Source organism: Notamacropus eugenii, chromosome 1 (genome assembly GCF_028372415.1).
Source record: "Notamacropus eugenii isolate mMacEug1 chromosome 1, mMacEug1.pri_v2, whole genome shotgun sequence".
NCBI lineage: Eukaryota > Metazoa > Chordata > Mammalia > Diprotodontia > Macropodidae > Notamacropus > Notamacropus eugenii.
In genome coordinates, this window is record NC_092872.1 from 281,487,807 (window position 1) to 281,508,548 (window position 20,742).

Below are 20,742 nucleotides of genomic sequence, written 5' to 3' on the forward strand. Positions count from 1 at the left end.
TAGCAGACCACAGTCGCATCATCTCCAGACAAATGTCCCTTTGAACATGCAGGCAAATATAAAGCTTTTGTCCGGAGCCCCAGGAGAGTGGGCAGGTGAGGGCTTTGCTGGCCTGGCTGGTCTCAGACCCCTAGAGCAGAGAGGGCTCCATCTACCCTTGGCTGCCTCTGAGTCCGGCCACAGCTCCTCAATTTAGGCTCTCAAGAAGGAAAGAGGAGGGTGACCCATCCAGTCGCTCTCGGAGCATGTCCGCTCATCTACACCAGGGGCGAGTGAGTCTGGAGGGCTTGACTGCAGGAAGGAGGTACCCTGGAAAGTCTGGGCCCTTTCGCTGGCAGCAGCAGACCAGGCACATGACCTTGCCTCAACCAGTGCCCAGTCTCAGGTGGGAGAAGGAAGTACGTGAGTGTGGGGGAGAAGAAGGAAGAGGGAGGCGTTCTGGGTGGGGGGCGCGGACTCACTTATGTCTCTGCTGAGGGAGCTGGCCAGTCCCAGCCCCAGAAAAGGGAGCCCAGAGGGCCCCCTGGGGCTGAGCATTCCCAGTGTCCCCCAGTTCGCAAAGTCTCCAAATCCACAGTAAGGCAAACAGACACCCCCCACTTCCAGTTCGCAAAGCCCCTTCCTCACAAGGGCTGGAGGTGGGGGGACAGTTATTGGCAAAAAGGATTAATTATTCCCATTATGTAGGTGAAGAAACTGAGGCTTGTATTTGTGGCTTGCCTATGGTCACACACTGGGGCCCAAACACTGAGTCTTAGCTGTGTGACCCTGGGCCGATCATCTGAACTCCAGCCCCTACTTCCTCATCTAGTCAAGGGCAAGACTTGGGATGGATTACCCCTTTATACTCCAGGTCCAATAATCAAGGACCCCAGACCTTCCAACATCAATCCATAATTGGCCATTTATTAATTAAGCTCTTGCTAGGGGTGAGAGGCTCTGTCCTGAGAGCAGCCTTCTTCCCTATGCAGGGACTGGGGAGGATGGGTAACTGATACCCATCCCCACTCAAGCTTAGCCTGGGGCTCCTGGCTTTCCCCTGCTGAGCTTCTCCTATGTGCATACACAGAGAACTCACCTGCCACCCAACACAATTGACTTCCCCCACCCAAGGCCAAGAGGAGCAGGCCAAGGACTGGGCCAAGTGGGAAGGAGATTGTGGGGCAGGCTACAGTCACAATCAGAATCAGTGCTGATGGAAGAGGACAGAGGAAAATGGCGCACTCCTTCACCCTCCCCTGTGGAAGACCCAATGCCTTCACTAAGCATGATCCTGCCCACTTGGAGGGGGTCATTCAGCTTTTGCCTGGTTACTGGTCAGTGATACATCCTCTCATTCAGGTAAAGGCTATTTGCTGAGTTAAGTTTATTGCCCTGGCCTTTGGCCCCTGTGCCAGGGGAGGAACGAGGGGGAGCTGGGAAGCTTCATCTATCACCCATTATGTGCCTGGCACCAGCACCAGTGAGCACTACCTAACAGAATCCCCCTTGTGTCCTTGCCACTCACTGCCCCCAGTGTGGTCACGTGGAGCCCCTCAGGCAGCTGATCCCAGCAGCTTACAGGGGACAGGACAGTTAAAACCCCCCAGCTCAGTGATCACTCCTCCTTCCAAAGCTTTCATGGCTCCCCAGTGCCCCTGAATGAAAGGAACCCAAATGCCTTGATGTTCAGGGTAATTTTCTGGGAAGCAAGTGTGGCTCTGAGATGGGTCAGGGGCATTTCTCCAAAAGAATGGTACACAGTATTGGCGTGTGTGTGTGTGTGTGTGTGTGTGTGTGTGTGTCTGTGTGTGTGTCTCGGGTGACTCTTCCATTCTCTCAACAAATCTACCTCAAAAGGCAGTGGCATAAGTACTACTACTACACCCATTTTACACATTGGGGAAACAGAAGTGACTTCTCTACCTCAGAGGAGGGATGTGGCCCCCTGTTTTCTGGCACACTGCGCTGCAGTGCTCCTGGAACCTCATTTTCTTCTTCTACAGGCATATCAGGGGCATGGATTCTATGGTCCCCTGCAGCTTGAAACGCAGTCCTAATAAGTGGGAACAACTTTCCACCCGCAAAATCCAAACTCAATCCATCCTCAAATCCCAACTAAAATCCCACCTTCTCCAGAAAGTCCACCCTGCCCCCTTCGTTCACGTCACGACCTCCCATTTATTCTCTCTCCCCCACTAGACCATAAACTCCTCAAGGAAGGCCTGTCTTTTTCCTCTCTCTGAACCTCTTAGTACAAAGTAGGCATGCAGTGAATGGTTACCAACTAACAGATACATCCTGGGTGCTTTCTACCCAATGCCAGGTGTGTAGAGAGGTGGGTGACCCCTAAAATAAGGACTGGGGTGCTCCAGAAAGGGCATCACATGTGGGAGCCCTGACCCCAAACTCCTGAGCACTGCCTGAAACAGATGAAAATGTAACTGGGAAACGCTACAGAATTAGTGAAAATAAAATACAACCAAGAAAATGTGAATGTGTGGTTTCCCAAGGTAATATGTGGCCTGCAGGGATCAGGTTTTCTGAGCTGGACACCACTGACCACGACCAGTTTCCCTCCATGTCCTGTTAAGGGTTTTCTCCTCTTATTTTAGCCCAGGAAGGGAGTGGTTTGGCTGAAATCATACCCCTTGACCCGGACAATGACAAGGGGCCCTTGAGACCATCACTGGGCAGAGCCGAAGGCCACTGCATGCACTTCCCCTGGCAGGGTGGTGTCCACTCCTGCCAGGACACACGATGCTCCAAATCTGAGGGCCCACCCTCCAATGCATTAACAGAGGCCTTGCAGAGGAGCATGGGAGTCTGCTGTGCGCATTTAGGGTTAGGGTGAAGAATAACTAGGACTGTGCGTATTTTGTGGATGGTGAAACAGACACAGTAAAACCTAATCCCACGAGCCCTGGATTCTAATTCCACCTCAGACGCTCACTGGCTGTGTGACCTTAGGCAAGTCGCTGACTCTGAGTGTCAGTGTCCTTGTCTATAAAATGAAGTTAATGGCATTTCTCTCTCAGAGATACTGTGAGGTTCCAGTGGGATCTAGAGAGAATTTTGTAAATCTGAAAATGGCTGATCAATACCAGCTATTAAGAGGGCGAGGGAAAGGATCGAAAAACAAAACTTTGATAAAAATTTATTGGGAAAAAAAAAGATCTTCCTTGCCTGTGTCTTTTGTAAATCATGAAGAAATGGGAACTTTCTTCACTACCATTATTTCATAGATGTGGAAACTGAGGCCCAGAAAGAGTCAGTCACTTTCCCAAAGTTGAGGTCACACCTGTAGTGAATATTTGACCCAGGATATGAAATCCAAATTGTCTGACTCCTCACGGAGCCTTGTCTCTATGAGGAGGCTTCAGGGACATGTGTGGGTGTACACGTGTGTTGGGAGAGCGCTGCGGGAGAGAATAGCGACATACCCCTATCTCTGAAGCTGAGCCCCAAGAGGAGACACCTCCCATGGGTGCCGGCGGGACTGGCTGCATCCTTCAATACCATGCTGGCTACCCGGGTCTTAGAGAAAATAACACGTTCCCCTCACTTTGTAAACATGTTCAGCCACATGTTCCAGCCAGCCCCACGTAGAATCTGAAAGAACAACAAATGTCCTGGGGCTGCGCAGGAGAAGCTGGCACATGACTAGGGAAAGATGTGGGGGGCAGCCCTGGGAGGCACCATCCATAGAGGGCCACTTCAGGGAACTCCCAGACCTAAGATGCCCAGAGATTCCCAGGGACAATGGCCCTGCCTTCTGAGTCTAGGGGATCCACCCCTAGAATGAAGCAATCTCTGCTGGAAACACCAGCTCAACTTGGCCACCCTTATCAGGAGGGCATGTTAGGCAAACTTTTGGGTGTCTCTTCCTCCAAGGATGGCCCTTGTGCCCTGGCAGGACTCGGCTATGTTCACTTCTGGCTGGAGACCAGCTTCATCGGTGACTGGGGCCAGCAAGTCCATCTACCCTTAGGAGGGAGGCCGGCAGGGTTTGGTCTAATATGACAATGTTCAGGCCTCCCTCCCCATGCCCTCATGTCAGACCCTCACATTGGAGGGCAGGTCCTGCTTTGGTTGTTAGGAGAAGAGAACACCTCTCTCAAGTGTCTCCCCTTGTGAAAGAACAAATTACACCAGCTCAGCTCAAGAGTAGAAATGATCCCCGGGGGGCCCAGACTATTTCCTACCTAGAGTATCCAGCCTTCACAGAGCTGGTATGAACTGGACTCTTGGTGGGCAGAATAAGCCCCTCTCACAAGGAAGGCTCTGGGGATTGGGTCTCACAAAGTGTGCTCAATTCTGTACCAACAGTCCACCACCTCTCTGCAGAGAGGAGGGAAAGGCATTCCCCATTAGTCCTCTGATGCTGCTTTTAGTGTCTCATAGATATGTCTGGGGAAGCTGGCCATGCATATAAAAGAGTGCTGAGGGTGTGTGTGTGTGTGTGTGTGTGTGTGTGTGCGTGCGTGCGTGCGTGTGTGTGTGTGTGTGTGTGTTCGTGAGAATCCCTCCTAAGATATGTATGAGCAACATAGTCCTGGGTCACTCTGTGTCATAGCTCCCAAGGTTCCACCATCATCTGTATAATGGGAGGTACAGTAGCTATGGTTCCTGCCTCCCAGGGAAGGAACCCTACTCCCATGGGGGTTGTCTACAGAGACGTAATGGTGGTGGGCATTACTGCTACCTACGACAAGCCAGCACCCACCTAGCTGGCAACTCCGGGGCAGACCCACCATGTGCTGATGGCAGAGACAGGAAAGGGGTTTCCTAGCAAAGAATCTGGCAGGAACCAGCCGGCTCATCCAGTCTCTTCACTGCTGTCTCTTCCTTCTGGAGGTGTTTTATGGTGGAAGTCAGAGACACTGACAAGGGGATTAGTTTTTCCAGTAACACTTGTGGTTTAGTGGAATGGGAGGCGTCTGATAGTAGCTCTAGGCATGGAGGAGACCTTCGTGCAGGGCCCCTCCTGCTCTGCCTTTGGCCCTACTCCCCAGAGAAAGGCTTCAGGGACGACAGGTCACTCAGATCAAGAGGGAAAGATGATGGCAGACAAATATGGACAGACTGAAAAGACCAAGTATCAGTGACTAGTGAGTGTACATGGAAAGACCAACCCCCACAAACCCCTGAAAACAGGTTCCAAAGAAAGAAGGGACAGAAGGCATCTTCCCCAATTCTCCTGCAGGGAGGATCCATGGAATGCTCCTTACAGCATTAGATGTCTTTGCTGGATTATTTTTCTTTTTCCTTTAAAAAATTTTTTGATGTTGTTACAAGGAATAGCTATGGGAGAGAGAGGGAATCTAGGTGCTGTAAAAACAAAAGATCAATAAAGAATATTTAATATAAATAATTATGTAGAAAAAATACTTCCTGATGCAGTGAGGCAAAGTTCCCATGCCCAGGCAATTACTTAGCATTTCTGGCAGGATAAGGGAGAAGAAAGCCAACTGATGTACAGATAGTAGCAGGAGAAATTCTCCAAGGAAACCGTGTTTGCCGACCATCCGTCACTCCCATCGATGAATGTTTACGTCTTGGCAATGTGCTGCTGGTGCTGGATGCCACTGGACCATGCGGGGGTGGGACCATCATCCCTCTACTCAATCCCAGCTCCAGGAAGCTTTCCCAGTGCTGCGTCACACGCCCCTCCCCAACCACACAGAGGATGCTTTCTTCAGCACCTCTTGGATACACGCCTGGATTTGCCAAAGAATCACCAACATGAGGAAATTCCCTCTTCCAGAACCCCGGGGGAACCTGTTCTGCAGATCAGTCAAAGGGCGTTGCCTGGGACACTGATAGGTGATGGGACTTTCAGAGTGGGGTGGGGGTCTAATCAAAGCACATCTTTTCTCTGCATCTTCAAATGGGCTCCCAAGTAGGCAGGGACAGTCCCTGAACTTCAGGGATAGACAGACTTCAGAGAAAACAGGTGCAGCCCTGGATGGGGGGGAGCTCAGGGAAATACCTTCTGTGCAGGGTGAACGGAGGAGAAGGGGCTTGCTTGGTCATGGTCACAGAGAACGGAAGGAGCAGAGTCAGGATTTTACCCAAGCCTCTTCGATGCCCAAACTAGCTTGTCTTCCACCACACCTTGAGATCATCGGGGATGACCAATAGCTCATTTTCCCTCTATGCACCCAAGCCGCCCCAACCAACACACATCAGGTTGGGAAAACAGGACATGAAAAGCAAAGCCTCAATGCCACAGTCCCCCCCTCCCCCAGCTCTGGCAAAGACCCACACCTGAAAAATATCTGACACTCAAGGAAGCCTCTTCTCCTGTCACATCCCCCCGCCCCCCAATTCCTAAGCTTTCTTGGTTTACTCTCCCTGAAGGATGCCTTCCCTCTGGCTCCTGAATGTCCCAACCTCATGCCCTTGCCTCCATGAAGCCACCAGCCTGCTAGACAGACCCCTCTCCACCTAACAGAGCCACAGTAGGTGACCTGAGGGAGGCCAGGGATGAGAGTATAAGAGTGGGCTGAGATAAGCATTGCTGGAGGGGTGGCCTGCTGAACACACATGGAATTGACCGATACAGCTCCTTGGACGTTAGATCAAGTCTCGGACTACCAAGAGATAAACCAAGAAAGATCCAACAAGCAAAGGAGTCCAAGCTAGACCATTTCCCAGAAGAAGGCTCAGATATGTAAGATGTTCATTGGCCCCACACACCATATGTCTATTTTCGTGGGCCTTTAACATAATGGGTGAAAATATGTTCTGTGTGTCATAGTGGCAGCCACACACACAAGAGTCAAACCTGGAGGAATCCAGTGTTCTATGTGTTGCTGAGAATGCCTAGAATGAGAACTATAAGGAAGAATTTCCCATGACCCTGGGACAAGGGTCATGAAAAAAGTCACACAGGGATTAGGGGGATCCAGGACTGGCAAAAAAGTCACTTAGTCTGGTCCACCATCTCCTAGCCTCTCATGACAAGCTATGTTGTTGCCATCATGCTGAAGGCCCGCTGGCCTCCAAGTGTTATTCACACCCTATAAATCTGGTACCCTGGAACAGAGCCCTAGTTGCCACACCCTCGTTACACCTACACTGCCATCCCTCACCCAAGTTCACACCCTCAGATTTGTTCTCAACATCTCACTCTCACCCCATAAGCCCAAACGATTGTCTCATTTTGTTGTTTTCACATCCAACATTTGTTCAACACATGCCTCTTCTTTGCTCACAAAGCTCTGGGTCAGACCCTCATCTCCTCTAACCTGGACCGCTGCAGTGGCCTCCTTCAGTCCTACACCTCCAAGGCTACCTTCTAGTACTCTTCTGGTGGGCCAAGCTGGTCCCCTAGCCTTGCCTCATGCACCATGCTCCATCTCACACCATCATGCCTTTGCACTGGCAGTCCTTTCTCAGAGGCCCCAGCCTGGAGGTGGAGCCTTCCCTTCCACACCCACCTCCTATCCTACTATTCCTGTGGGTGCTGTCTCCTTGGAATGAGTCTGACTGGCGATGACAGCCAGCATTTCTCCCAGAGTAGCTCACTGTTTAGTCGCCTCTGTTGCTGCCTTGCCAGCCACCACAAGTGGTTCCCTCTATGGATTTAGCCTCACCTAGCCTTTGTCCAGTCAGGCCCAGGTCCGGCAGTCTGGCTGACTGCAGCCCGCCTCTCAGCACCCCAAAGTCTCCTGCCAGGGCCCCACTGGTGAGCTCTCAGGGTGGTGTCCAAGTGTGTAAGCCTGGGGGTGGCTCACTGGAGGATTTCTGAGTTTCTAGAAATGTGCCCATGGCAACAACAGAAGGGGATGTTTGCAAAAATAAATGAAATAAAGACGAGGAAAGAGAATAAAAGATGCCAGAAGGAAGCTGGCGATGCCAGGCACGGCCGCCCCCTCGCCCCTCCCCATCCTGGTGCTGGGTAGCATGGATTCAGTGTGTCCCGCGGGACAAGCACACACACACGCACACATTACCCTCCCACTGCTCGTAATGGTGCACATGCTCCATTCAGGCTGGCCCAGCAAACGAACCTGCGGGCTAGCCGGGGACTGAGGGGCTGCCTGTCCCCAGCAGGATCATGGGAGGGGGCCCAAGGCAAGTTTGCTTCCTCAGCTAAGCAGTGAGGGGGGGCTCAGACCAGGATCACCCAAGATCAAGCCCTGAAGATCCACAGCAGTCTGCAGGAATCTCTAGGCTTCCTCTCACCAACCCCAACATCCCACTTTTAAGATGCCCTTGGCGGTCAAGCATTCTGAGGAATAGAAGTTCTAAGATGAAACAGCCCTTCAAAAAGCTTCCATCCACCTGGCCATCCCACATCCAACAAAGAGCATCAAGGTCAAGACTGTTCCTGTGCAAGGGCTCCAGAGCTGATACCACATCGTGGGAAGACCCAAGGGAGCCTGGGTACCTGTGTGCAGACCTGTCCTCCAGCAAACGAGGTTTAAACTAGATCATTGCTACGTCTCCCAGCTCCTGAGTCTAGGAAGCATACCCATGGGTTTCAACCATAAGCTTTCGATTAGATGCAAAACCTTCCCCAAGCTTTTCCCAGAGAAAGGCCTGCACAGTTCTACTGAGGGGCAGTTCATGTTCCTCAGAACTGGCCACACTCAGATTAAGGGGCCTGCATCCTACCTTAATTGCATACTTCAAAAGTCACTGAGAACGGATCCATGCCTTGTACACTAATTCAGCCCTGAAGTAATAAAACTTCAGATGATTCCAGGGAGACCCCAGGGTCCCTGAAGCAAGAGGAGCTGGTCAGTCTCCCCCTAAGACCTTGAAATCAGGTCCCCTGACTAAAGCCAGAGAGCTGTCCACAAAGGCAAGCTATGAAAGACAGCAGATCCCAGGACCCACGATCAGAGGATAGGTAGTGTGAAAATCACATGATGGCACTGGACCATGGCAAGGTTCCATGATGGCACCAGACCACACCAAGGTCACACGGTGGCAGTAGACTGGTCTGCACTAAGGTCACACAGTAGCGCCAGACCACACCTAGGTTCCATGATGCCCCTTGGTCTATCAATCTTAAAAAGCCAAAAGGAAAACAAAATGCCCCAAACACAAAAGGCACACCTCATTTAATTCTGTGCAAAATACACCAATCATCAAGAGGCAGAAGAAGCAGCTCTCTTGTTGACCAGCGCTTAATGTGGCCACAGAACCTCAGTGGGTGGCAGGTGGTCTGGTGGGTGTGGCCCAAGGAGGCTCGGTGGTCCGTCAGGAGCAGCTGCTCCCCTGTCACTTCCTCCTGAGTCCGATGACCTTAAACCCACCTGGACTCTGAGCCCAGGGAGCACCCGGACTATCACAAGCTGTAATCCAGGCCAGGGCTGGGTAGAAATACCACCAACAATGTAGAGGAGGGAGGAGTCCAAGTTGGATGGCAGGTTAGAGATGATGCAGAGCTTTGGATCTCATGGTTTGGAAAGTGAGCAGCCTCCATGCTCCCCATCAGCCCCTCACCCCTGCCATCCTCTGTGGGTGGTTTTCAGGTAGTGGTGACATGTGTTTGGTTGATAAGGTGATGACACAGGAACATGCAAGGTAGCATGATGGGGTGGAAGGCACAATGGTCACAGTGTTAAGAAGCAAGGGCTCAATCTCTAGACTGGACTCCTCCATGCTCTGTGATGACATCAGAGCCTCAGCATCTTCATCTGTGAAATGGGGGTGCACCACCCACCACACTGGGGAACACTGTAAAGCAAACATCTGGTGAACTCAAGATTCCCCCTTGTTAGAGGAGCAGGAAATTAAGGCCCCATTATGTGCTTACACTCATGGACTGAAGTCTGGTCAGATCCAGGACAAAAGTCCACGGGGTTTTGAGGTTTTTGGCCCTTCAGCCCTGGCCTCTCTCTTCTAGCCCCAAGCTAGAGCTCCTCTGCAGAGGATAAGGAAGATGCTTAGCTCTGGCTTGATCACTTCCTTACCTGCGTGATTGTGGGCAGGTTCTCTCTTCAGACTAATTGGTCCTTCTGGTTCCTTCCATATGTAATCCTCTAAACCAGCAAAGCTCTTCTCTGACCATCTGCTGTGGCAGACAGCTTTGGGGGCTGTCTTTCACCTTTCCTCCAAAGGACGGGGTGCTCCACTTCCCAAGAAGGTTGTTTTGAACCCAATTTGGCTCAACTTTTCTTTCTTGTGTGGGGTCTCTAAATTCCCCAGATGCTGATGAAGGATGCTGTGTAAGGCAGAGAAAAAGGTCTCCTCAGAGCCAGGGGCCTCCCCTCTTGATTTCCTGTGGGCAGGCCTCTTGATCTTATCCACATAATGCTTCCCAGAGACATCCAGCAGACCCAAATGTCCTGGTTTCTGAATCCAGCAAGTCAACAGTGGTTTAGAATTTCTCACTCACGACCGAGGGCAGAGCCTTGGAGCACTCCCTCCTGATCCGGTGCAAACTCCCAGAAACTGGATCTGCTGGTTCATGTGTCTATCTGCTGTTTATGTAACACACTGTTCCATTTCTATTTGGGAAGGCTGTCCAGGAGAAAACTTTCAACTGTGCACATGTGAATGGGTCCCAGAGGTCAGTCTGCCCTCTCAGTGGGAATGGTGTTTACAGGTTGCTTTTATGCTCTTCTGGAAACTCAGCAAAAAGGAATTGGATTCCTCCATTGTTTGCTGTGGCTGGGCTCAGCCGAACCAGGACACATTCCCATCCTGGTTCTGGCTCCCTGATTCACAAAGAATCAGACCTCAGAATTGAAAAAATTGAATTGTTTTGGAAAGAAGTGGCCTGCAGAACAACACTGAATTTTGAAGGGAAAAAGGAAGGGACATATTCTTCAGCTTGGGATTTTAAATCCCTTCCCCCTCCTCCTTGTCTTTTTTCCTGTATTTTGTACATTTAATATACCAGTCTGATAGTATACAAAGCTGTTGCTTCTTTCTAAAGGAAAAAATTTCTAAATTTCAGCAAAGAGCCTGGGAAACATCCAGAAAGCTTTCGTTGTCTAATTCTGTTGACAAGATCAGTTTGGGGACACTGTGAAAAGAGCCCATTGAGCTATCTGGTGGAGCTCCCACACACAGCTTTCTGACTGTATGGTTTACACCTGAGACCTAGTGACAAGATGGGAATGATATTTTTATGTTCCCTTTTAAAGGATTCCCTTCCTACAATGACCAGAAATCCAATCTGGCCTATATCTAGACTCTGAAATGTCTAGTCCCCATAGCTTTGGAGGTCCCTTCTGGATCTATGGTCCCATGACCCTCGGTAAGTAACCGAAAACATCATGTAGTCTCATTTGTGTTCAAGCAGGAAAAATAGAAGAGAAAGCGGGGCTGGGGGCATGATTTCTCAAGTAAAGAGAAAAAGCTGAATTATTGACTTGTTCAGATAATCTCCAAGGTCCTGGTCTTGGCTAGGCAAGATTTACAGGTCAAAGGAGGAGAAGTGCCATTTCTAACCTATCCCTTGTACGTCTAGGAGGACACAGAGCCCACTTGCTTCAGCACCTGGAGAGACCCAGGAGACCCTCGGCACTCACTTGGGGGTGATGGAGGGCGGCTCCCAGTTTGAAGGAGTAGAGCATCAGAGACCCCACATGGGGTGGCCACGCCGGTGCTAACCATCCCACTATTCACCTTCCCCAGCTCGTGATTCCATTCCTGTGATAATCACTAGATTTCTAAATGTACAGAAAAGGAAAAACTGGTGTTTTGTAAATAAACATATGAGCTTGGTGATTACCTCTGAGATGGGTGGTTATAATCTCAAAGTTGACCAATAAGGAATGGGAATGTTATTTACAACATAAATTTTTAAAAATGAAAAAAAGCTGCTCATTACCCGCTTCATAAATCTGCCCTTCATAAATCTGCCCTATGAGGCCCCAAGTACAAGGGAGCAAATTCCAGCCAACTGAATTCCCAAGGCACTGGATGGCAGCTTCTGACTTCCCAGTTAGTAGGCGCGAATCAGAGAAAGCTGTAAAGCGTGTAGACAGATGGCTGGAACATCCCCTGCCCATCTCTCAGAGGCAGATGCTCCAGGTAACATGAGAGGTGGGAGGGCCCCGTGGAAAAAACTTGGATTTAAGAGTCAAATAACCCCATGAGATCCTTGAGACTTCGGGACCCACCAGCATTTAAAAACACTTTTTAGGCTGACAATGCTCTTTCTACAGATGAGCCCATCTTTAAAACAGGAAGCGTGGACTACAGACAAGGACCCATAGGACAGATGGAGATACTGAGGTCCATGGTCACACAGCATGTGGGGCAGGATTGGAACCCAGGTATTTCTAACTCTGAAAATAGCATTCTATCCACTTCACAAAGCCACCCATGTCCAAAACTGCATGTGGGAGAAAAATCTGTAAAGTCCTTTTATATCCATGAAATCATCTGAAGACTATTAAATTCTAACGGCCAAGGAGGAGGCTCCATTCACTTGCTAGGCCCAAATTTGACCTTTTCCTCATGTTGCAAATGAGGCTGCTGCTATGCCTTCTACAGCCCCAGGCCCAGGCTGGAATCCAAGGAAAGGAATGCCTAGGCCACCCTGAGTTGGCCAGGGAAGTCCAGAAAGACCAGAAAGAACAAAACTTTCTCCCAACTGGGTAGCCAGAATGATGACCATCTTTGTTCTGAAGAGGGTACGGGTCTGTGCTTTGGGATGTGGCATCCATGGCCAGATATGGTTATTAGGTGGGTGAGTTCTCTAAGTGGCCTTTTCCTTCTTTCTTAATCAAGGATGGCTCACTGGAGAAGGAGGAGAGAACTGTTGGGTAGAAATAATGATTTCGATAAAAATGGATGACTTGTAAAAACCACAATCCCTCACGCTCTGGGTCCAAACAATTTAGACCCTGCCCTGGAGATGGTGAGGAAGCCTCTTAGAGAGTGGTAAGAGTGGCTTGGAGACAGGCTGGGGAGCACCTTATAGGGCAGGCCAGGGGCCTGACTTTGAGAATTTGTGTCCATGGGGTGGGAAGCAGGAGCAGACACGCAATGTCTCTGAGGTCCTGGGACACTGAAGGGTCTCCTCAACCATAGACATGGACTGTAAGGCTTCAGAAAGTATTTCTTTTCCCAACTGGAGAATATACAATGTCTGATACGGGCTAAGGCCTAGGATTCCATCTGCACCCCCACCCCCACCCCCACCTCCCCAGCATCTCCCTCCCGCCAACACTCACTTTGGTATCTGCTGGGGCCAATCACTTCTAATGAGATGGGGTTGATTTCCATACACCCCAAACAGCTGGGCCACACATCTCCTGCTCGTGTCAGCAGGTCTGATCGTGGGGCTCAGGCTTCCCAGGGCAGCCCTCACTGGAAACCCTGGAAACCCCAGAAACCCCAACAGGGCCTGGTCATGCAGAGGGCAGGTCAAAAAGCGATGGAAGATAAGGGGGCAGAGAGAACCACATCATACAATATGCTGGCAAGGATCAAACTGCTGAATAAAAATACCCAGGCAATCACCTAAGTGGAGAAAAAGGATTGTGCATGCTCAGGAAACCCAAGTAACGAAAGCAATTGCTTCAGAAGAGCTCAGTAAACAGCAAGGATGACCAAGGTTGGGCAGCTTGGCCCCCAGTGCCATCCTCCTCCTGCCTGCTCCTCATGTGTTCCTGAGCTGACCCAACAAGATTTCCTCCCGGGGCAGATGAGCCCCACCTGGTTAGAGAAAAGTGACAGGCTCCCACATGGAATGACATTCTGGTACCACAGGGCCCAGGATGGCCCAGCCTAGATTCCCCATTGGCCCAGATTGCGGGAGACAGCATTCAGAATTTCCCCCAAAGTACAAGCCAGATAAATGGGAAGGGGAATGCTAGGAGCAGTGGGATCATGAAGCCCCGGATCCATCACGGAACCCTTCAAAGATTCTCAAAGGAGTCCAGGAGGCTGTGGCACCCAAGGCCCAGTAGAATGTGAGCTACCCAAGGGGGAATATTGAGCTTAACACCAGGAAATATCAGAGCTATGTGATGGGGGGATGTGAGGCAGGAGCTGTGCCCTCCTGGCCAACGGTGTGACATATGTCATGACAGACAATCTCTGAGAGGAGCAGGCTGGACCTGGATGGCCCCAGAGGTTTCATCTGGATTCCAAGTTCTGGAATCTGGATTCTATCTCTGCCTCCCCTGTTGCCTCACTGGTCCTGAAGTTGGGGGTCGAACAGGCAGGGGAGTGAGAACAGAGACGAGACCAACAAGAAAGATGATGAAGACTCAAGAAGAGGCCAGACTGGTATCTCCCATCCTGCAGAATCTGCCCCTCCTAACAAGGAGCACCCGGCCCAGCAAGAAATGGTCCCCTGAGGAGAGCAGCTTAGAGGGGAGAACTACGAGCTTCAGAGGATGTTGGAACATCCAGAAGAAGGTATTTGAAGGGGATGGAGCATGAAAGGAGGTCGGGCTAGAGATGGCAACGTTGTTCTCCACCCCCAGCCATGGAAAGGACACCACCAGGGTTTACATTCAGTGGCAGTGGCAGGTGGAGACCCATATATTTACACAGGGAATGGGACCAAGGATACTTCCAATTGCAGATGGTCCACTGTGCCTAAAATTCACAGAACCCAAACTCTTGAAATAACAGAGAGGCATGGAACCCATCCAAACCCAAACCTGTTCCACAGAAGGAATGGGGGCCTCTTCATCTTACAGAGGGGAAAACTCTTCTTGGTACTGAAAAGTGAAATCTCCGGGCTGCAGCCTCACCCCCACCCCTGCCCCAGGCCAGAGCTGTAGTCTCAGCCCTCAGTGTGTTAGAGACAGGATTTCATAACTGCATTTCCTTGATGCCAAGCAGGTGCCAATCAGTGCTGGGGAAGGGAGCTCACCACACTGAAGATTTCCCAGGCCTGGAACAAGCAATTCTTGTATAAAGGTGGATCCTCCTGGAAGGGGTGGCCCGAGTCACACACCTTGGGGGCTGAGGAGGCTCAGTGCATACTTGTGGGATGGAAGGCTGTATCTTCCACAAATGGGCACTACATACACACAAGCTATTTTTGTGAGAACAGGGATTGTGTCTTTTTTTTAAGTTCTGTATCCTTAGCACCCACTATCATGACCAGTACACAGTAGGAACTTCATAAATGCTTATGATGGGATCCTACCCATGGCTCCCTTGTACCTTTCCATCCTCATCTCTGGCTACTTACTTAACCCTAGGCTTCTGTCATGCTCCAAGCTGTCAGTCACACGCGCTTCCAAAACCCCAATACCGCCAGCCTCTGGGCTTGGCTCACACTGCTCCCTTACCTATACTGTCATCTTCAGTGGTGCCTTACCTTCTCCAAGCTCTAGATTCCACAACAACAAAGAATCTTCCAATAAATCCCCCGACCTCTGTGGAATAGCTAACATTTCACAGAAAAGCCACCTTCCACTTCAGTTCATTGAGCCCTGTTCGCTACCCCTCCTTTCCACCAAGTTGGGAAGAACATCTGAGCCTGGCTTGTCTGGGATCTAGACCCAGGGCTGGCACCCGGGAGAGGTGGACCTGACTCCTTACTCAGATGAAGCGCTAGAGAAACGGCCACTTTTTATAAACAGGGACCATGCTTTGGCATCTGAGCCCAGCCTGGGGTCACTTCCATCTCACACTGTCATCATCAGCTTTGGACAAACTTGAATGTGGTGCAGAAACAGCAACTATAATGAGGAGGGATCAAACTACTCATGGATCATGTGGCCAATGTATGGCCTCAGTTTCCCCAGCTGTAAAAGGAAGGGTTTGAGGGGCGAAGCCAAGATGGCAGAGTAGAAAGACACACATACACTAGCTCTTCCCCCACAGTCCATAAAATACCTGTAAAGAATGACTCTCAACAAATTCTAAAGTAGCAGAAGCCACAGAACAACAGAGGGGAGGAGATTTCCAGCCTAGGGTGACCTGAAAGGCCAACGGGAAAGATCTGTCACACCAGACGTGGAGCAGAGCCCTGCCCAGCCTTGGTCGCATGGCACGGTGCCAGGAAGAAGACCCGAGCAGGCCTCAGGGGCGGAATCCCCAGTGGCAGTAGCAGTGGTTTGCAGATCCCTCAACCCAGAGGCACCAAAGGTCAGTGAGAGGGTTTTTCAGCTGGCCTAGAAGGGAGCAGGGTCTTCCCATAGCTCCGGCCTCAGGCAGCAATGGCAGAGGCCACATCAGGTGGCAGTAGCTCCCACAGCAGCCCACATCCATTGGTGAAGCCCCTGGGGGATCTGAGCAGCTGATCCTTACCTCAGCCCTGTGTGGAGGCCCTGCCCCCACCTAATGCTCTTGGGGGAATTGAGCAGTTTATCTGAATCTTAGCCCCTAGTCCTGGCTTGGTGGAACTGGAGGCCAGATGGTTGTGGAGAGGAAACTACTACTCAGATTCTAGGCACAAAAGTTTCTTGTTGCTCCCAGACCGGTGTACATGCTTGATTGTGCCACCTTGGAGGAACTGAGATCTTACAGATCCCCAGAGTATACCCTACTCTTGGCAAAGGACCCAAGAGTCAAGTAACTGGTTGGGAAAGTGCCCAAAAAAGGGGAAAAAAAATAAGACTATAGAAAGTTTCTTGGAGAACAGATATCTTCTCCCATCCTTTTGGATGAGAAAGAACAATGCTTACCATCAGGGAAAGACATAGAAGTCAAGGCTTCTGTATCCCAAACACCCAAAATAAATATTCAATGGGCTCAGGCCATGGAAGAGCTCAAAAAGAATTTTGAAAATCAAGTAAGAGAGGTGGAGGAAAATTTGGGAAGAGAAATGAGAGAGATGCAAGAAAATCAAGAAAAGCAGGTCAACACCTTGCTAAAGGAGACCCAAAAAAATGCTGAAGAAAATAACACCTTGAAAAATAGGCTAACTCAATTGGCAAAAGAGGTTCAAAAAGCCAATGAGGAGAAGAATGTTTTGAAAAGCAGAATTAGCCAAATGGAAAAGGAGGTTCAAAAGCTCACTGAAGAAAATAGTTCTTTCAAAATTAGAAGGGAACAGATGGAGGCTAATGACTTTATGGGAAGCCAAGAAATCACAAAACAAAACCCAAAGAATGAAAAATGGAAGATAATGTGAAATATCTCATTGGAAAAACAACTGACCTGGAAAATAGATCCAGGAGAGACAATTTAAAAATTATGGGACTACCTGAAAGCCATGATCAAACAAAGAGCCTAGACATCATCTTTCATGAAATTATCAAGGAAAACTGCCCTGATATTCTAGAACCAGAAAGCAAAATAAATACTGAAAGAATCCACAGATCACCCCCTGAAAGAGATCCAAAAAGAGAAACTCCTAGGAATGTGGCCAAATTCCAGAGTTCTCTGGTAAAGGAGAAAATATTGCAAGCAGCTAGAAAGAAACAATTCAAGTATTGTGGAAATACAATCAGGATAACACAAGATCTAGCAGCTTCTACATTAAGGGATCGAAGGGCATGGAATATGATATTTCTGAAGTCAAAGGAACTAGGACTAAACCAAGAATCACCTACCCAGCAAAACTGAGTATGATACTTCAGGGGAAAAAAATGGTCTTTAATGAAATAGAAAACTTTCAAGCATTCTTGATGAAAAGACCAGAGCTGAAAAGAAAATCTGACTTTCAAACACAAGAATCAAGAGAAGCATGAAAAGGTAAACAGGAAAGAGAAATCATAAGGGACTCACTAAAGTTGAACTGTCTACATTCCTACCTGGAAAGACAATATTTGTAACTCTTGAAACTTTTTTCAGTATCTGGATAGTTGGTGGGATTACATAAACACACACACACACACACACACAGATAGAGAGTACAGGGTGAGTTGAATAGGAAGGGATCATATCTTAAAAAAAAATAAAATTAAGGGATGAGAGAAGAATATATTTGGAGGAGAAAGGGAGAAATGGAATGGGGCAAATTATCTCTCATAAAAGAGGCAAGAAAAAGACTTTTCAATGGTGAGGAAAAGGGGGGAGGTGAGAGGGAAAACATGAAGCTTACTCTCATCACATTTGACTCAAGGAAGGAATAAAATGCACACTCATTTAGGTATGAAACCTATCTTACAATACAGGAAAGTGGGAAAGAAGGGGATAAGCAGGATGGGAGGGATGATGGAAAAGAGGGCAATGGGAGGAGGGACCAATTAGAAGTCAACACTCTTGGGGAGGGACAAGGTCAAAAGAAAGAAGAAATAGGGGCAGGATAGGATGGAGGGAAATAAAGTTAGTCTTACACAACATGATTATTATGGAAGTCATTTACAAAACTACACATATATATCCTATATTGAATTGCTTGCCTTACCAATGGGGATGGGTGGGGAGGGAGGGAGGATGGAAGAGAAGTTGGAACTCAAAGTTTTAGGAATAACTGTTGAGTATTGTTCTTGTATACAGCTGGGAAATAAGAAATACAGGTAATGGGATATAGAAATTTATCTTGCCCTACAGAACAAAAGAAGAGATGAGGCTAAGGGAAGGAAGGGATGTTAGAAGGGCTGGCAGATTGGTGGTAGGGGTAATTAGAATGCTTGGCATTTTGGGGTGGGGGGAGGGGATAGATGGGAAGAAAATTTGGAACTCAAACTTTTGTGGAAATGATTGTTGAAAACTTAAAATAAATTTTTTTAAAAAGGAGGGGCTTGAATTAGATGACTTCTGGGGAGTTCTATTTTCCTACTGGAAAGCTTTAAAAAAAAGCAACATCCATGGGAGTCCTACCAAGGAGTACAGCTGGGGTACCATGTGGTCTGTCCTCAGGAAAGTATAAGCTCCATGTGGATGAAGACTGAGGGGAGCTGGCCTGTCTGCAGTAGGTGCTCAATAGACAAATGCTGGAGAATCAGACCTCAACAGTAAAAGGCAGTTCTAAAGTGACAGCCTGAGTGGGGACTGGGGAGGGGCAGAGTTGAAAGGGGACCCTGGGTGTTCTCCAACTGGAGTTGGAATTTAGTCTAATGCATCAGAGAACAGTACCAAGGTAACTTTATTCCATGAAGATGGGAGCCTCGGAAATGACTTTAAATGAATGGCCTCCCTCCCACTGTCAGCCTGACATCAGGTAAGGACTCCTGTCCACCTGAAGATGCAGAGGAACGGTCAAGACACCAGCCTTGCCCATCTACACCAGCCTGTGTACACGTATACATGAACCATGTATCTGGCTGCTTCAGCAGAGTGCTAAAAAATGAAAAAAAATCCAAATGCCAAAGGAAAAAGTCAGAGACATCTCCACCAGAGTCCCCTGAGCTATGGGTGGGCTTCACACAATTTTAAATGGGTCATGGACACCTCTGTTTGCTGGGAGATGGGCTCTAGGCTCCTTCTGTGGGACCACGGCCACAAAGGCCCTTTGCTACGATGGCCAAAAATCAGTTAGGGCCATCTGAGAAGTAAAGAGAGACAACTGAGGACCCGGTGAGCAACGTTCCTTCAGTTCTCCTGTCCACACTGGCTGCAATGAGATGCCAACCTCTGCAGAATGTGCTTTGGGGAAACTGCTGCTTTCCCTGGAGGTGGTCCCTGCACCAGTGAAAGACCAATGTCTACGTTTTTTATTTAAGGAACAAAATAAGGACAAGTGCTCATGAGCCCACAAAGAACACAGAAATTTTATTAAAGATGCAAAATAAAATTCCTTGGTAAAGGTTGCTGAGTCCTATGGCACTGCCTACTGCCAAGATATGGTGACTCTGTTTTCTGGCCTAAGACTCCATGATCTTGCAGGTTCCTCCAGACCTGGTGGGATTATCCTCCTCAACAAGGCACAACATTAGTCTGATTCGTCTCTGACCCCAAAACAAAGAGAAGTAGCCAAACTGCAGCCAGTTCCTTCAGAACATCAGCATTAAAGTCAGCCTGGAGGCAGTACCAGCCCTCTGCAGCAGGAGGACAGGTCATGGAGGTCCCTGAGCTGGCTGGGATTTAAGGGCAGCTCCATCTCACATCCCCTCAGGGACCTAGAGGGCACAGAGATCTTGGCCTGGCCTCTAAAAGCCCCTCCTTGTACGAATGGGGATGGAGAGAAAGCAACGCCATTTCTGAACTGTTGCTCCAGGCAGGGGTGGAGGTGACCCTGATACTCTAGTCACTCTTGGGAGAGATGGGCACTACCAAGGAAGTCAGAGGCTTTCTTAGGGAGTGAAGGTGGTGGCAGCGTCTGTCTGGATTAGTGAGCGGGCACTGGGTTGAAAAGTGCTACTGATGGTTTATTTGACAGAGAAATTGATTTATTCTCTGATGAGCTTCCTATTCTAATTGTATGAAATTCCTTGAAATTGATATAGAGCCAGGAAACAAAGATGAAAACCCACATCCCTTGGTCTGTCATAATGTATCCTGACTGACCGCCACCCTTCAAATTAAATGGGAAACAAAAAAGAGGCGGCTGGCTCATGTTTGTGGGAAGGTAGCATCAAATTAAAAAAAAAATTAAGGCAATTTTGCAGGTCCTACTTTAGCTAAACCTTTCAGTGACTTCAATGAGGAGATAATCTTCCTGTGATTATGACCAAACCTTCCCGTCGCCTAGCAACACATAATTAAGGAATATGTTTTCAGATCCGCTTTGCAAGCTGGCCATTATCAGATGAGATCGCTACAGCAACAAATGTGGTCCTCATGCAAATGAGCCGGCTGGAAAGAAAGCATGTCTGGCTTGTGAAGGACAGGGGGGCACAGGAAGGACCCCCAGAAATCACAGGAGATTCTGGTCACATATGGGCCAAAAAAAAAAATCAATGGTGGAACCAGACAGATAAAAAATAAAGTAACAAATCAGAACCAAAGCCCCAACAGAGAAAAGAGCCCCAATGTCGTCCATATGACAAA

General features: G+C 49.0%; 1 protein-coding gene across 10 annotated transcripts in view; it reads right to left on the reverse strand.

The window, feature by feature from the left end:
- Positions 1-20,742, reverse strand: part of CTBP2 (C-terminal binding protein 2) — a 171,841-nt gene that overhangs the window by 15,823 nt on the left and 135,276 nt on the right. Inside the window, exon 1 of one of the 10 annotated variants that reach the window (XM_072629019.1) lies at positions 9,912-10,010. The exons of the other annotated variants lie outside the window; for them this stretch is intronic. The gene's annotated coding sequence lies outside the window, so the exon portion shown is untranslated. Of the gene's footprint in view, positions 1-9,911; positions 10,011-20,742 lie in introns of those variants that run through there. 10 annotated transcript variants of the gene reach the window in all.